General features: G+C 44.8%; 1 long non-coding RNA gene across 1 annotated transcript; it reads right to left on the bottom strand.

Annotated features, from left to right (window-relative positions):
• Window positions 1-8951: 8951 nt before the first annotated feature.
• On the bottom strand, window positions 8952-12352 carry LOC137485447 (uncharacterized). The gene is made up of 3 exons (XR_011005312.1): window positions 12244-12352; window positions 9339-9418; window positions 8952-9192 (listed from the first exon to the last, which is right to left on the bottom strand). It is a non-coding gene; the product is annotated as an uncharacterized lncRNA (long non-coding RNA).
• Between the last annotated feature and the right edge of the window lie 1423 nt (window positions 12353-13775).

The raw sequence follows: 13775 nt of genomic DNA, 5'->3' as shown, positions 1-13775 counted from the left end.
TTTTTTAATTTATTTTTGCAACCTGTTCACTTCTGACATCTTACAGCGTGGGGGATTTGTCTGGTCGTGGCGTTCCTGGTGGGATTTTTAATTCTCTGAATTATCAAACACAAGGCCAACAGAAAACAGGGATTTTTGGGTTAAACCCCCAGCATGGTACAAGCCTAATCTCCGGGAACCACTAATAATCCCAATTTCACCAGTTTCCCTGCTTTGGGAGCAGCCTCAGCATCCCAGGAGCAGCTCGGGGGAATTTTTTCCAAGTCTGAGCCCCTCCTTTCCTTCCCTTGGTATTGAGATAACCTTTGCTGGTGGGTTCATGGCTTTGCATAAACCCACGTGGCAGAATCAGCTCCAATATTTTATCATGGATTGGGGAGGAAAAAAAGAGGGAAGAAAAGAGCATTTTCCCCAAATAATGCTGCTCAGTGTTGCCTCCAGCCCCGCTGGCGGATCCCGGCCCGTGCTGCTGCCCTTTCCCTGCTGGACAAAAACAGAGCAGTGTTTGGAGAGAGCCCTGCTGTAATTGTGGGCAGTTCTATGGAGGGGAAAAATAATGTGGTTTGTCATCAATCTCCCGGTGTGGCACACAAGGGCTGACTTGTTGAAATTTTGTAGGCTGTATTTACAGAGAAAACAGAGGCCTGGTGCTGTGCAGGGCCCTATCAGGCCCCAGGTCTGGAAGAATCATATCAGAGCAGAAGGGAAGGCTTGAATCATAACCTTTTAGGATAAGCTAATCCATGAGGGAATGAAAATTGCTCTGCTCCTGTGACCAAGATCAAAACCCGAACAATTTAATTATTGGGGAGTTATTTGTGGGTAGAGACACAGACTGGTTCGAGGCAAGAGCTGCCAGATGGAAATCACTCACTTTGCTGTTTTACACAGGGAAAGGAAGGATGGATGGTGCAGCCTTGGGAAATGCAGGATGGAGGAAAGCAAGGTGATGTGAAGAGGCAAAGGCAGTGAAAGGGGTTGGTGCCATGATGATTTTCTGCCTTTTCTTTTGATATACCTCTTATATATTCATAGTATGTATATACCTTAACATACAATTTATAATTCTTTAAGTCAAATATCTTAACATAATCCTAATATTCTATTAAGCCAGAAAACCAAACATCCTAAAAGCCTCATAATCAAAAAACAAAAAAACCTTATACTGTCTTAAAAAACCAAAGTCCCCTCTAAAGCATATCTTAGAAACTAAAATTAAATCCATCTAAAAAGATACTTTAAGATAGAGATGTCACACTATCCATTTAAACTTCTCATTAAAACATCTTTGTCAAATATGCTCATTTGCAAAGTCTATAAAATTATATATGCAGCATACCATAAACATACATTTCAACATAACCCACCTTAACAAATTATTACACCATAAAAATCCTTATTCAATACTGAAATAAAAAACCTCTATCCCTTAACCGTGTCTAATTCTTAATTTTAAGACCAAGGAAAAGGCATCAGGGTAACACAGGCCTAAGCTGAGCCACCATTCAGACAACCTGGAATTATTTTTCTCATCCTACTGTGAGTAGGATTCAAATTAGGAGAGCATAAAGCTCCAGATATTCTTCACTTCTAGGGAATGTGTGAGTTTTCCAGAAGAGGAGAGCAAAGGAAAGGGAGAGAAGAGGGAAAGAGGCAGAAATCTGGGATAAGTCACACTAAATATCCTTCCAAAACAGCCAGCATGACACAGTAATTTATAAAAGCACGTTTTGCTTTGGTTATCTTGTACACAGCTTTCATCAGGGTGCTGCCCTTTATTTTCACTTGCCTGTAAAAATGACCTGATGAAAAGATGGATGGGTTTTTGAATGCAGTGTATGAAATGAAACAGGAGGGCCAGGCTGGGAGATTTGGGAGGGCTGTGCTGCTAGAAACTGTTCATTTGTGAATACCATTGATGGCCTCCTTCCTTCTTCTCCTCCCTCACTACGATTTCTTGGTTTAGGATTATTTTTCAGACTGATGTTATGATGTGGAATCCCTTACACGAAGACAGAAGATCCAGAGCTGTCACTTTCCACTGTGCTGAACGACACCAAAAGCACAAACACAGGACAGGGGCTGCTTTGGGCTTCATTTTTGCCCTGTAAAAAATCAGACAGTCCCTCCTGTGGCTGTGGCTGCAGAATCCATTCACAATCCACGGAAAAGGAGCTCAAGAGAAGAGCCATGCCTGGAGCAGGGTGTGGTGTTATCACCCTTCACCCAGACGTGAAGAATTCCCAGCTTTTCCCAGCCTGAGCTGCACCTAGCCCTCCAAAACAAGAATATGCCAGCCTGACCTTCCCTGGAATGAGCTCTCTTTGCAGTCCGTGCTGGGTATTTTCTCTTTAATCTTGTTATTCTGCAGAATTAGAAACACCAGGAAAGGTAAAACCCTCCCCGTGCAGCAAACGGCCTCATCCTGCAATCTGACCATTTTTCTCTTTCACCCAAATAATTCTGGAGGAGATTTCAAAATAAAACTGACTCTACCTCTTATTAATATTGCCAAATGAGTCACCCCCATGCATAGCCCTAATACATAAAAGGAGCATTTTCTTCTGCTTCCATAAAAATATCCAGAGGGCAGTGGCAGGGAGAGTAAATTGAGAAGACCAAAGTTAAACAAAACCAGTCTCGTACACTTTCTGCAACTTCATTGTCTGCTTTGCCTCGTGCAGGAGGGGGAAAAAAACTAAAAAAAACCCTGTAGGTTTGCACTGAACACGTTGTAGAGGTAAGGAAATTGTCGTGAAGCCCCAGTGGCTGTTTGAAACCACTCCCAACCTGCACACACAGATGGGATCTGCACTTCCTGCCTCGTTCAGCCCATGGCAGGGGAACTGCTTGCAGCATCACCCCCAAATCATTTGAAATTTGCCCAAATTTAGGTCCAAATCCAGGCTCGATTTATGGGGTTTTCTCACTGAAATCGATGGGTTTATTTATGGGGCTGAGCTGCCTGGAGAACACAGAATTCCAGAGAAAACTGAGGGACCAGACAGGTTGGACAGAGGCTGAACCTCCCTTCCACAGAACCCCTGGAACTGCGGCTCTGTTAAACCAGTGCCCCAAGAGTTTGGAAATAAAGGGGAAAATTGACATTCCTTTTATGATTTATTGACCAAATATTAGAGCTTTCAATATTGCATTGCACTGCCGCTCCAACCATTACAACTGAGAAATAAAAAAATCAAAATTATCAACACGGGTCATTGCTTTGACACAGCAATGCTTCAAAATTCAGGGTTTTTTTCTTTCTAAAGAGTCCTATATTCATCTCAGGGGAAAAAAATAAAATTAAAAAGCATTTTCAAAGCAAATCTGGAATTCTTTTTGTCATCCTACAGTGAGCAGGATTCAAATTAGAGGAGCATAAAGTTCAATATATTCTTCACTTTTCATGAATGTGTGAGTTTTCCAGAAAGGAAGGGAGAAAAAAGGGAGAGAGGCAGAGAACTGGAATAACTCACATGAAATATCTGTCTAAACCAGCCAGAATGACAAATATAAAAATATCTAAAATATAAAAATATAAATATATTTAATGGCATCATCAAATATTCACTATATAAAGCAGTTTTTAGAGGATTATGAATGGCTGGAGATCTTCCCTATTAATTCCAGCCCCGTTCAATTCACCCTTTTTCCTACTGGCATCATTTTGAAGAGCATTTGAATATAAAATGAGGATTTTCCTGCCTGTTTATCCACCTCAGGATGAAAATACAAGGCACAAGACAAGGAATTTAATGAGTATGCCCCACAGACAGAGCAATTTCTGCTCACAAGGCTTTTTAAATGAACCTCAGGGATTCTGTAATGAATTGATTCCCATTTTTAGTCCCACAGAAAGTTTCTCCACTGCTTCATCCAAAGCCCATCGGAAACAATGGAAATTTTTCATTTCCATCGTGGGATTTTGAATGAGACCCCAAGCAGCCATGAAATTAAAGAAGCTCTATAAAGTGAAGCATAAATACGCCCAGAAATCATCTTTAAACAGTTCAAAATTTCATGGAGAATGAGATGATTTTTTTTTTCCTACAGGATTTTGAAATGCTTTTATGGATTCACAGGCAGAAATGTGATTTCCCATCAGATGTCAGGAGCTGGCTTGAAATGTCTGCACAAAAAAATATCTCATTTCTCTTCTTTTCAGTGACACAGAATTCCCATCATTCCAGAGGGAAGATAATAATTTTGCACAGATTCATTCTGGCTGGAAAACCACCCCGAGCTATGCTGTTTGTCTTTTCAAAAAGTGCTAAAAATACACGAAAATTAACAACTTTCAATGCAGCTCCAGAATTTCCTGACTTGGATTTAAAGAGATTTTTAGGGAGTTTTGCAGTTTTGTTCCAAATGCAGGAGGCAACATGGTGCAGGCTCAATTATTTTTCACTCCATTTACGATTTTTCCACTCAGCTTCTGTCTTCCTTTCTCTGTTCTTCACATAAATAGCTACGTAAATATATATAAATACAAGTTCTGCTATGCCTGTGCATCCACATTCTCCTTTTTAAATGCTTTTCAGCTTAGAGAAACTCAGCCCCTCTTGGTTAATTCCAGCACCAGGGGCTTTGGGGATGGATTTCAGCACCAATCCCCCAAAGCCTTGTTCTCTCACCCAAGTCAATGATTGTATTATTACTTCTTCTTCTGTCTTTGAGGGGCTGATGAGATCATTTATTGTTTTTAAGGGTTAATAGAGCCTGTCAGGGTCTTTTTGCCTCACTGCTGCTGCAGGATCAGTAACAGCTCCCAGCTCCATGATGCTAAATCAGACCACACTTTCCTGAAGAAAAGAAAAAGGGGAAAAAAAGCAAATTTAGCATGGAGAGAGGAGAAGCAGTTCAGTCTGGTTTAAAGGAAGGGAGGGAGGGAGCCAGGGGGAACAGGGACTAACTTTGGAGAGAAAATAACAAACTTTAAGTCCTGAGGTCTTTCCTCTATATTGAAAAGGCAGTTTGGAAAGGAAATTAGTAAAAACAAACAGAAGGTGCCAAGGTTTCTTTATCATACCTGGAGTAGGATATGCTGAATTCCACAAGGCCTCAAGCTGGCGCCTGGTGCTGCCTCGGAAAAAATGGTACCCACGGCTCTATAAAATGATCTATTGGGACTTCAAAGTCATGGCAGCCCCGTGTGGCACAGGATGTGCTCAATTAATTATGTGATTTTTAAATGACAGGGGTTGGGGAAAGTAAAAATAATATAAAAAGGACAGGAAAAAAAAAAAAGAGAAAGAAAAAGAACATGCTAGAGAAGAAAAAAAAAGGGGGTTTTTAAAGAAAATAATATTAGGGGGAAAATGGGAGAAATAAACTGAAAGGCCTTGTTGTCTGTCTGCCAAACAGCAGCAGCAGATAAGGGCCGGGGTTGCCGTGGAAACTCAGGCCCGTAGGAGACAGAATCCAATTTCAGAAACCACAAAATCAACATAAACGTGTGCAAAAATAAAAAGGTTTGTTTGGCAAGTAATGAGGAGAAGGCTCCCAATGTATAAAGCAGATGAACCGGGGTGACCTCGGCCAACTTTGAGCCATAATAATGACGATGTCCCACGTAGCTGTGGCACCTCTGGAAGGAGCAGGGACACGACCAATTCCTATCATCCAATTGCCACCCTCTTCTGGAATATCCAGTCTCCCACCTCCCTCTCCCTTTGCTCCTAAAAAAGAAGGAGTGAGGAAGGAGGCATATTCATTAAAGCACCGGGAGTAATCTCATTTTAAACCTGCAAAGAGGACTCAGAGCTGGTGCTTTTAATTCGGTTTTTCACCTAGGTATTGCCCACTGACAGTGCACAAAGTCATTATATACGAAAAGAATTCCTCCCTTCTTGCCCTCAATGTGGCCAGGGAAAGACCTTAAACTATTTTCAAGTTAGGAAGATTTGGCAATTACAACTTTTGCCATTTTCTTGGGAGAAAAATGTTATAGTGACTATCACAATATAAAATTTACCTCACTGAAAATGAGGTAAATTTTCATTTACCTCATTTAAATTTCATTCTGGTGAATGAAATTTACCAGAATCTCCCAGCACTGTCATTCGTCACTGTGTGAAGTGCACAGTTACACAGCCACGGGGGTTTGAGCTCCTCTAACGAGAAAAGGGCTGGACATTGAGGGGGAACCTGTGGGATTCATTTTTTCAGTCTGTGTGTCCTCAATGCTTTTGTTTTATGAGTGCTTTTCACAAGCACTGCAACCTTGTCCTTCTCCAGCCCTTAATTTGGGGGTTCAGGTCATGTTCTACCCCCAAACTGATTGTTTTTCTGCTGTTTCCATAGAATCATGGAATGGTTTGGGTTGGAAGGAACCTCAAAGCTCATCTTAAAGCCATGGCCACCTTCCACTGTCCCAGGGTGCTCAAACCTGGCCTCAGACCCTTCCAGGGATCCAGGGGCAGCCACAGCTTCTCTGGGAAAATGTGCCAGGGTCCCACCACCCTCACAGGGAATAATTCCTTCTCAAAATCCCATCCAACCCTGCCCTACAAATTCCTGGGTAGCACAGCTGAGATCTTGAGCACTGCAGGCACCTGGGAATCCTCTCACCCCACCCAGGGTTGTCTTTGTCAGGAAGAAAACCTCAGGATGGAGCACAGAGTGAAGAGATTGAGGAAAACCTTAGCAGAGGAACACCAGAGCATCCCTCACTGTTACAAATAATCTGCATTTTCAGCCCAATTCTGAGCAGCTTTTCAGGGGTTTGAGGGAAAAGCGTTTCTGTGCCACCGCTCCAGCTGAAAGAGGGGCAGGGACAGCCTGGGGTGGCCGTGTGGGGACAACCCAGCACAATTTGGGGACAAGCCAGCACAATGGGGGACAAGCCAGCACAATTTGGGACAACTCAGCACAATGAGGGACAATGTGGGGACAACCCAGCACAATCTGGGGACAACCCAGCACCATGTGGGGCCACAGCTGGGGTGGCAGGGATTTTTTGCCCTTCCCTTTCCCAAGATTGGCCGTGTCAGCACAACCCCAGGGGTGGCTGCCTTTCCACCCGCGGGCCAGATTTGTCACCTGGCCTCTAATGTCCCCAGCAAAGGGAGCAGTGCCAGATTCCCACACTCAGAGCAAACACCAGGAGCCTTTGTTTGTCCTTGTCACCCGGGTGCTGCCGGGCTTTCCAGCAGCTCTTCCTCCTCCAGGCATTTCGTGGGTGTCCGTGTGCCCCTGGGATCTGGGGAGGGGACAAAGGGCCCAGGATCCCCTCACGGAGCCCGGCGGCCTCTGGAGCTGAGGGGGGACAGCAGAGCAGGCCAAGGGTTGGGAATAAAGAGCTCTGTGTTCCCACATGGAGTTATTCCAACCTGGGCTTTCCAAAAGAACATGCAAGTTTGGAGGAATCGGGAATTTTTCGTGGTCAAGTGGGCCCTGCTGAGTTCTGAGGGCTCTCGGGTAATTGTGGCCCAAAGATGGGATTCAGCTCCCCAAAAATGAGCTCCTAACTCACAGACAGACACCAAAAATCAGTGCCAACCCTTCCACCAAGCTCCAGAGACCTGGAAAAGAGAATTGCTTCTTCTCTCCTGCACTTTTCCACCAGGATGGGACTCAGATCCTCAAAAAGGAGCTCCTAACCCACGGACAGACACCAAAAATCAGTGCCCCACTGCATTCTGAGGGCTCCCAGGTAATTGTGGTGTGAGGATGGGACTCAGATCCCCAAAAATGAGCTCCTAGCCCACTGACAGACACCAAAAATCAGTGCCAGTCCCTAAACCAAGCTCCAGAAGCTGGGGAAAGAGAATTTTCTTCTTCTCTCCTGCACTTTTCCACCAGGATGGGACTCAGCTCCCCAGAAAGGAGCTCCTAACTCACAGACACCAAAGATCAGTGCCAGTCCCTCTGCCAAGCTCAAGAGACCTGGAAAATGGAATTTCTCCTTTTCTCTTGCATATTTCCACCAGGATGGGATTCAACTCCCCAAAAATGAGCTCCTAACCCACGGACAGACACCAAAAATCAGTGCCAGCCCCTCTGCCAAAATCCAGAGGCTTGGAAAAGAGAATTGCTCCTTCTCTCCTGCACATTTCCACCAGGCCAAATATAATGAGGGCCTATATTTTAATGGGCAGTAATGTTTAATATTTGACATTAGGTAAATACGCTCTCCACGCCACCAGAATAATTTCACACAGCTTCAGGGTGGAGCTTTGAAAAGCTGCTGGGTAATGGAGTTCAAACTCTCAAGGCTGGGACTGTTTGGAAAGTCCCACCCTTAATCTGGGATCGTTACAAACCTTTCCCAGCCTGTAAATCTTTGGGTTTGCAAGAATGGTTCCACCAAAAAAATAAAAACCCAACACCTGAGGTCAGATCTTGTGAGGGTGGGTGTGCTCCTGAGGACAAGCAGTGATGTCTCAGCAAGGAAAATTTCTATTTCTGAAAAAAAAAAAAAAAAAAAAAAAAGAAAAAAAAAGAAATGCCTTGGCAATGCAGAGCCATGGAAAAGGACATAAAAAGCAAAAAATATAGAGCTGAAATGTAAATAGGTTTTATGAAATATGGCTCTGGGTTTGTCCATGCCTCACAAAAGGGTTTGAAATATCTGGATATATTGTCAAGTATTTTTTTATATAATTTTTTAAGTACTTTAGCAGTCTATCTAGGGCAGTTCAGTGGATGTGAGCAGCAGGGCTGGGTTTAAAATGATGGATATTTTAGAATGGAGCTATAAATCTTTCCAGGCTTACAATCTACTTCCTTTTGAAAAATGGGTGATGGCAAATGGAAATTTACCGTTGTAAGGAATCATGTTTGGTGTCGATGCAGCAAACATAGAACTGCTCCTTTTGAGGGGGGATTCTCCTCACTGCCCTCAAATCAGATGGGAAAGCTCCATGAAAAGGTCTTTGGAGAGGATGCAATGATCCAGCAGGGATTAACGGCTTCAAAATGCTGCTTAGTGCACAGGAGAGCTTCAAATGAATTCAATGAAACAATGAAGAATTTATTAAATAGGGCAAACATTAGGCGAAAAAATGGAAATTATGGGGGATTTTCGAGAAGCAAATCAACTTTCCTGAAGTGGTGCCTGGACTGCAGCAATTTCAGGGTCTGGGTTTGGTGGGATCAGAGTGAATCCAAAGCGATTCCAGGTCAATCCAGCTGCTGGTCCCCTTTTTCTGAGAGTGTTCACCAACATATCCCCTGGGTTTTCCTGGGGCTCTGATTGGAGGGAAGAGGAAAAATGTAGGATTTACAGGGCAGTGAAAGCAGCTCTGAGCTTCACCCAGCCTCGTGTGGCTCAGAAATAACACCTGGGTCATTTGGGATATGAGCCCTGAGGATGGCTCCTGTTCCCAAACAGTGACCTCATGACCACGCCAGTGTTTCCTGAGATGCCTCCTCCACTATTTTTCTGTACCAGATGATAATAATATAATAAATTCTCCTGAAATAGAATAACAGAGCCTCCTTAAACCACAACATTGAGAACTGGACTTGTTTTTCAAAAGAAAATTAAAGAGCCCATTCTGTGATTTATTCTCTCTTGCTGCCCGTGCAAGGCAGAGCTCATTTTTCCATTAAAATTCAGCTGCTCTCTGAGCAGCAGGAAGAAAAATGCCTGCAAACAGCACATTTGTTAGGGCTGCTTGAGTTGGAATAAACTCCAAGTTGCACCTTTTTCTATTTCATCCATCTCCCAGTGCTGTGCTATCTCATTAGGGGTATTTTTCAGGAATATAACAGCAAACAGAGGTGTTCAGCTCTCCCTGACTCAGTCCACAGCGTGGTTTGGGTGGTGGAGTTGGGTGCCTGCTGGGGACATTTTCTACCCAACGTCTCACCCAGAACAGCTCTAAGCTGAAAACCAGGCAGTGAAATGAGCTCTGGTTTTGGTGAGGTTGATTAAGCAAGACAAAATCAATTAATGTCTGAGACCTCACAGGTTCCTGAAGGCAAATTGTTCCAATTACCAGCACCTGAGAGAAAATTAGGAGCAATTAAAAAGAGCAGCTGGGATTTCACTGAGTTACTCTTGTCACTGTCATCTCCATCCCATTTCAGGCTCATTAAAAAGGTATTTTGCCCATTACATTTTTCTTTAAGGGTGGCATTTTTCATTTTAAATAGTTACAACCACACGTTGTACATTTGGAAATATTCCCTGAAGTGGAGATGGGTGAGGGATGTGAGTGTTTTATACTGACTGTGGTTCAGGTAAAACCTCAGCAGGGGCTGTTGCTGTTACAAATTCCAAGAGCTGATTTGCCTGAGAAGGCTCTGGAAAATCCAGAGCTCTGTGCACAGCTTTGGCCCTCCTGTAATGCCTTCATCAGAAAACAAAGAAAAATCCATTTTCTCTCTGTCATCTCCCCTGAAACAAAGCAATGGGCTGGTTTTATTGGGAAACACCCCCACAAACCACACCTGAGTCCACAGAAGGCTTTGTTCGAGGACCTTTGAAATATTATTTAATCTCACCTCACTCCAGTTCTCACACAGAACTTGGGAATTTAGATTTCAATTCCTCGGCATCACACTGGAAACAGGAATCCCAGTTTATGACATTCCCTTAGAGACTTTGCCACCCTTAACTCGTTCCAACCAAAAGACAAATCCACTCTCCTCGGTCTGGCACTGTCAAATTCAGCTTTCCCCATCTGACCTTTACTTCCTGTCACCAGTCATTCTGCTCCAGGCCTTCTCCCACCTGCATTCCCAAATCTTTTGGATATTCCCCATCAGCTGCACCTTCAGTCTCATCCCAGTGCTTTGGGTGCTGGGGTTTCCATGAAGCTGTTCATGGTGGAAGGGTTCCTGCCCAGCAGTGAAGGTTCCTGGGCAGTGGGAGGTGGGATCAGCCCCAGGAGTGGGAGAAACAAAGGCACTTTTCTTGGATTTTCCCCATGGATTGATCCAGCTCATCTCTTCACCGGGTCCTCACCACTGCTGAATCCAAATCCCTTTGTAAAAATGGAGGCAAACCCTACCAGCAGCAAAGTGGAGCTCAAATGTCCACAATGAGGGGTTTTTCTTTGGCAAGAGAGGCGTTTGCAGCCGTGCCAAATCACTGCCCAAATCTGGCTGGGGACAAGGCAAAGAGGAGCTGGTGGAGATCACAGAATCATGGAATCATTAATGTTGGCAAAGACCTTTAAGATCATCAAGTGTAACCAGCACCACCGTGGTCACCATTAAAGCACGTCCTCAGGTCCCACATCCACAGGGTTTTTGGATACTTCTAGGGATGGTGACTCCACCACTTCTCTGGGCAGCTCATTCCAGAGCTCGACAATCCCTTTGATGAAGAAATTCTGGGAGATAGGGCACTGTAACAGGCAAATGGAGAGGGGATGGGAACTCCTGTCTGGAACTGGAGTAGGAACGTGTTCCTGTGTAAAGGCAAGTGGGAGGTGGGCAAGACCCCTCCCCAAGGAAACAGGGAGGAGAGACCAGGCTGCAGTTCCAAGCAGGATTAAGGAAAAGATAGGGAGAATCCAAGCCACACTTTTCAGGGAGTCAGGACTGCATTTGTTGTTGGACATTTCAAAGGTTAAGAGTGTCCCCAGTGAAACACTGGCTCTTAGACTGGGAGGTACCACCCAAGGCAAAAAAAGCAAATTAAAAAATAAGCCTCACACCCACCAGTCTGCCACCAAATGTGCCCTGTCATGCCGAGGGACTGCTGGAGGAGAGGAAAGAAAGCAGCTCGTTCCAGCCCTAATAATTCTGATGATTCATCGCTCCGAATTACTCGAGCTCTTTGGGGACAGGAGCAGCAGGATCCCGCTGCTGCCTTTGGGATAATAAACACTCCTGGTAAACACTCCTTACCCAGCCCCTAAATATCCACCTCACCCCAAAAATGAGTCACAGCTCCCACCCAGCTTCCCTGTGCTGAGCACCGCAGCCGTGCCACCCTGTGCCATCCCCGTGAAAGCCTTCAGGATTTGCTGGATAAATAAATAAGTCTGGGATTTATCGATCGGGATGGGGATGCCCAGACACACGCACGCATGTGCACACTCACGCTCACACATGTTTCAGGGGGAGAAAAAGGGGTTTTTTGGTCGGAGGGAGCAGGGAGGGCTCCGTGCCAAGGAAACGCCAGCGAGCGGCGCGTTCCACCGGAGGTGTTGACAGTGGATAATAAATCCCGGCCTTACCTAACATTTACAGGAACATTAGAAAATAAAGTGAAACGGCGTGAGCTGGTTCCCAGGGCAACCAGACAAACACAATAAACAGGCCTCAGAGGCAAGAGTAACTTACACCATCCTCCTGGGGCTCAAATATATCACTTTACATTAGCCTTCTGCTGGGGCTGCTCCTGAAAGCTCTTTGTTTTATTATTATCTGGGAAAAAAAAAAGGAAAAAAAAAAAAAGGTATTTTCTTAGTGCAGATCGGCGTGAAATCGAAGAGTTCCTTTAGTTGCTGGTCTTTATAGGTCTTTTAATGCACATTAAAGCTCCTGTGCAAATAATAATGACTATTAATAAATCTTTATAAAGAACTGTGTCCCCCTCCTGCAGAAGAGTATTATTAATAAGGTGCCCAGAAGCCAGAGCCTTTGCTGGCCCAATAAAAACCAGTTTTCTGGGGTGTTTTTCCTCAATACAGATACAAAATTAACTGTCAAATATATGGGGTGGCTAAGCCAGATTATTTTCCTGATTCAACAGCCTTCCTCCAACTCTGCCTGTAACCAGACCTTGGGTTTGGATCTTGCTGTCACTAATTTTAGGGGAATGTCCTAGACTCAGCCAGGTCATAGGAGCTCAGGCTCATTAAACCCCAGCACAATCTGTACAAAATCATGACATTTAGTTCTAAAAAGCAGCCAGTAAATCTCTCTTCACCTGCCTATGGTGGGCCTGTGCACATATTCCATCACTATTTTCAGATACAATCCTTAAACACATAATTTTTGGGATGACACCATCCAAGAACATGGAGATGGGAGCAGGAAGGTAAGATTTTGAGAGGCAAAGCAGTTGTGATAAATTTGGGGATGATGTGACAGCTTTGGGAATGTGACCTTGGAAGTTCCTCAGCTTTTAAGACCACCCACATGTGATTTACCCCCTGGTGCACCACCGGTGCTGAAGGGACCAATTTTGGCCATTTTTCCACAGTCTTGCCCACCCACTGCTGCAAATGTTGTGCTCCAGGCTCTCTTATTTATCCTTGTTGAGCCACTTTTCTGTGGTTTTCCGGGTTTGTTTGGGCTTGTGCTGTCCCAGGATGGACAAACACGGGGAGGCTCCAGCCTGGAGCAGTGTCCTGGTCCTTCTGACTGGGATAAACTGGGTGAGTCAAAGGCAGCACATGGAACATGTGAATCTGGGAATCCTAAAAGAGGCAGCAGGACTCACCCAGTTCCTTTTCCTCCACTCCTGAGCTGTCCTTGTGGGAAGAGCAAGATGGGAATTGCCTGGAAACAAAGGGGGTGCCAATGAAGAGCCCCAGATTTCCAACAGCACTCCAGCAGCACCTGGCAGCCTCCTCCCTGTGCTCTCCAAGGTTTTCTGCACAGGAATGACACTTGGAAGTGTGGACGCCAGCCCGGCTGACAAGGGAAGGGCGGGGTGATCACATGTTCCTGATTTCTTTGCCACATTTAGCTCCATCCTCTGCAGACTCGCTCTGGGGTGGAGTGACCCTGCCAAAAGCAGAGCTGCTGTTGGGAGCACATCCTCCCCTCCAGCCTGGTGGGTCAAAGCTGAGTAAAGGCAGAACTCACAGAGTGGAGGCGGCTTTTTTTCCCTTTTTTTCATGACTAAATCACCACCCTATTGATGA

The sequence above is a fragment of the Anomalospiza imberbis genome, chromosome 19 (genome assembly GCF_031753505.1).
Source record: "Anomalospiza imberbis isolate Cuckoo-Finch-1a 21T00152 chromosome 19, ASM3175350v1, whole genome shotgun sequence".
NCBI classification, from domain to species: Eukaryota; Metazoa; Chordata; class Aves; order Passeriformes; family Viduidae; genus Anomalospiza; species Anomalospiza imberbis.
This window is presented reverse-complemented; position numbering and strand designations above follow the sequence as displayed.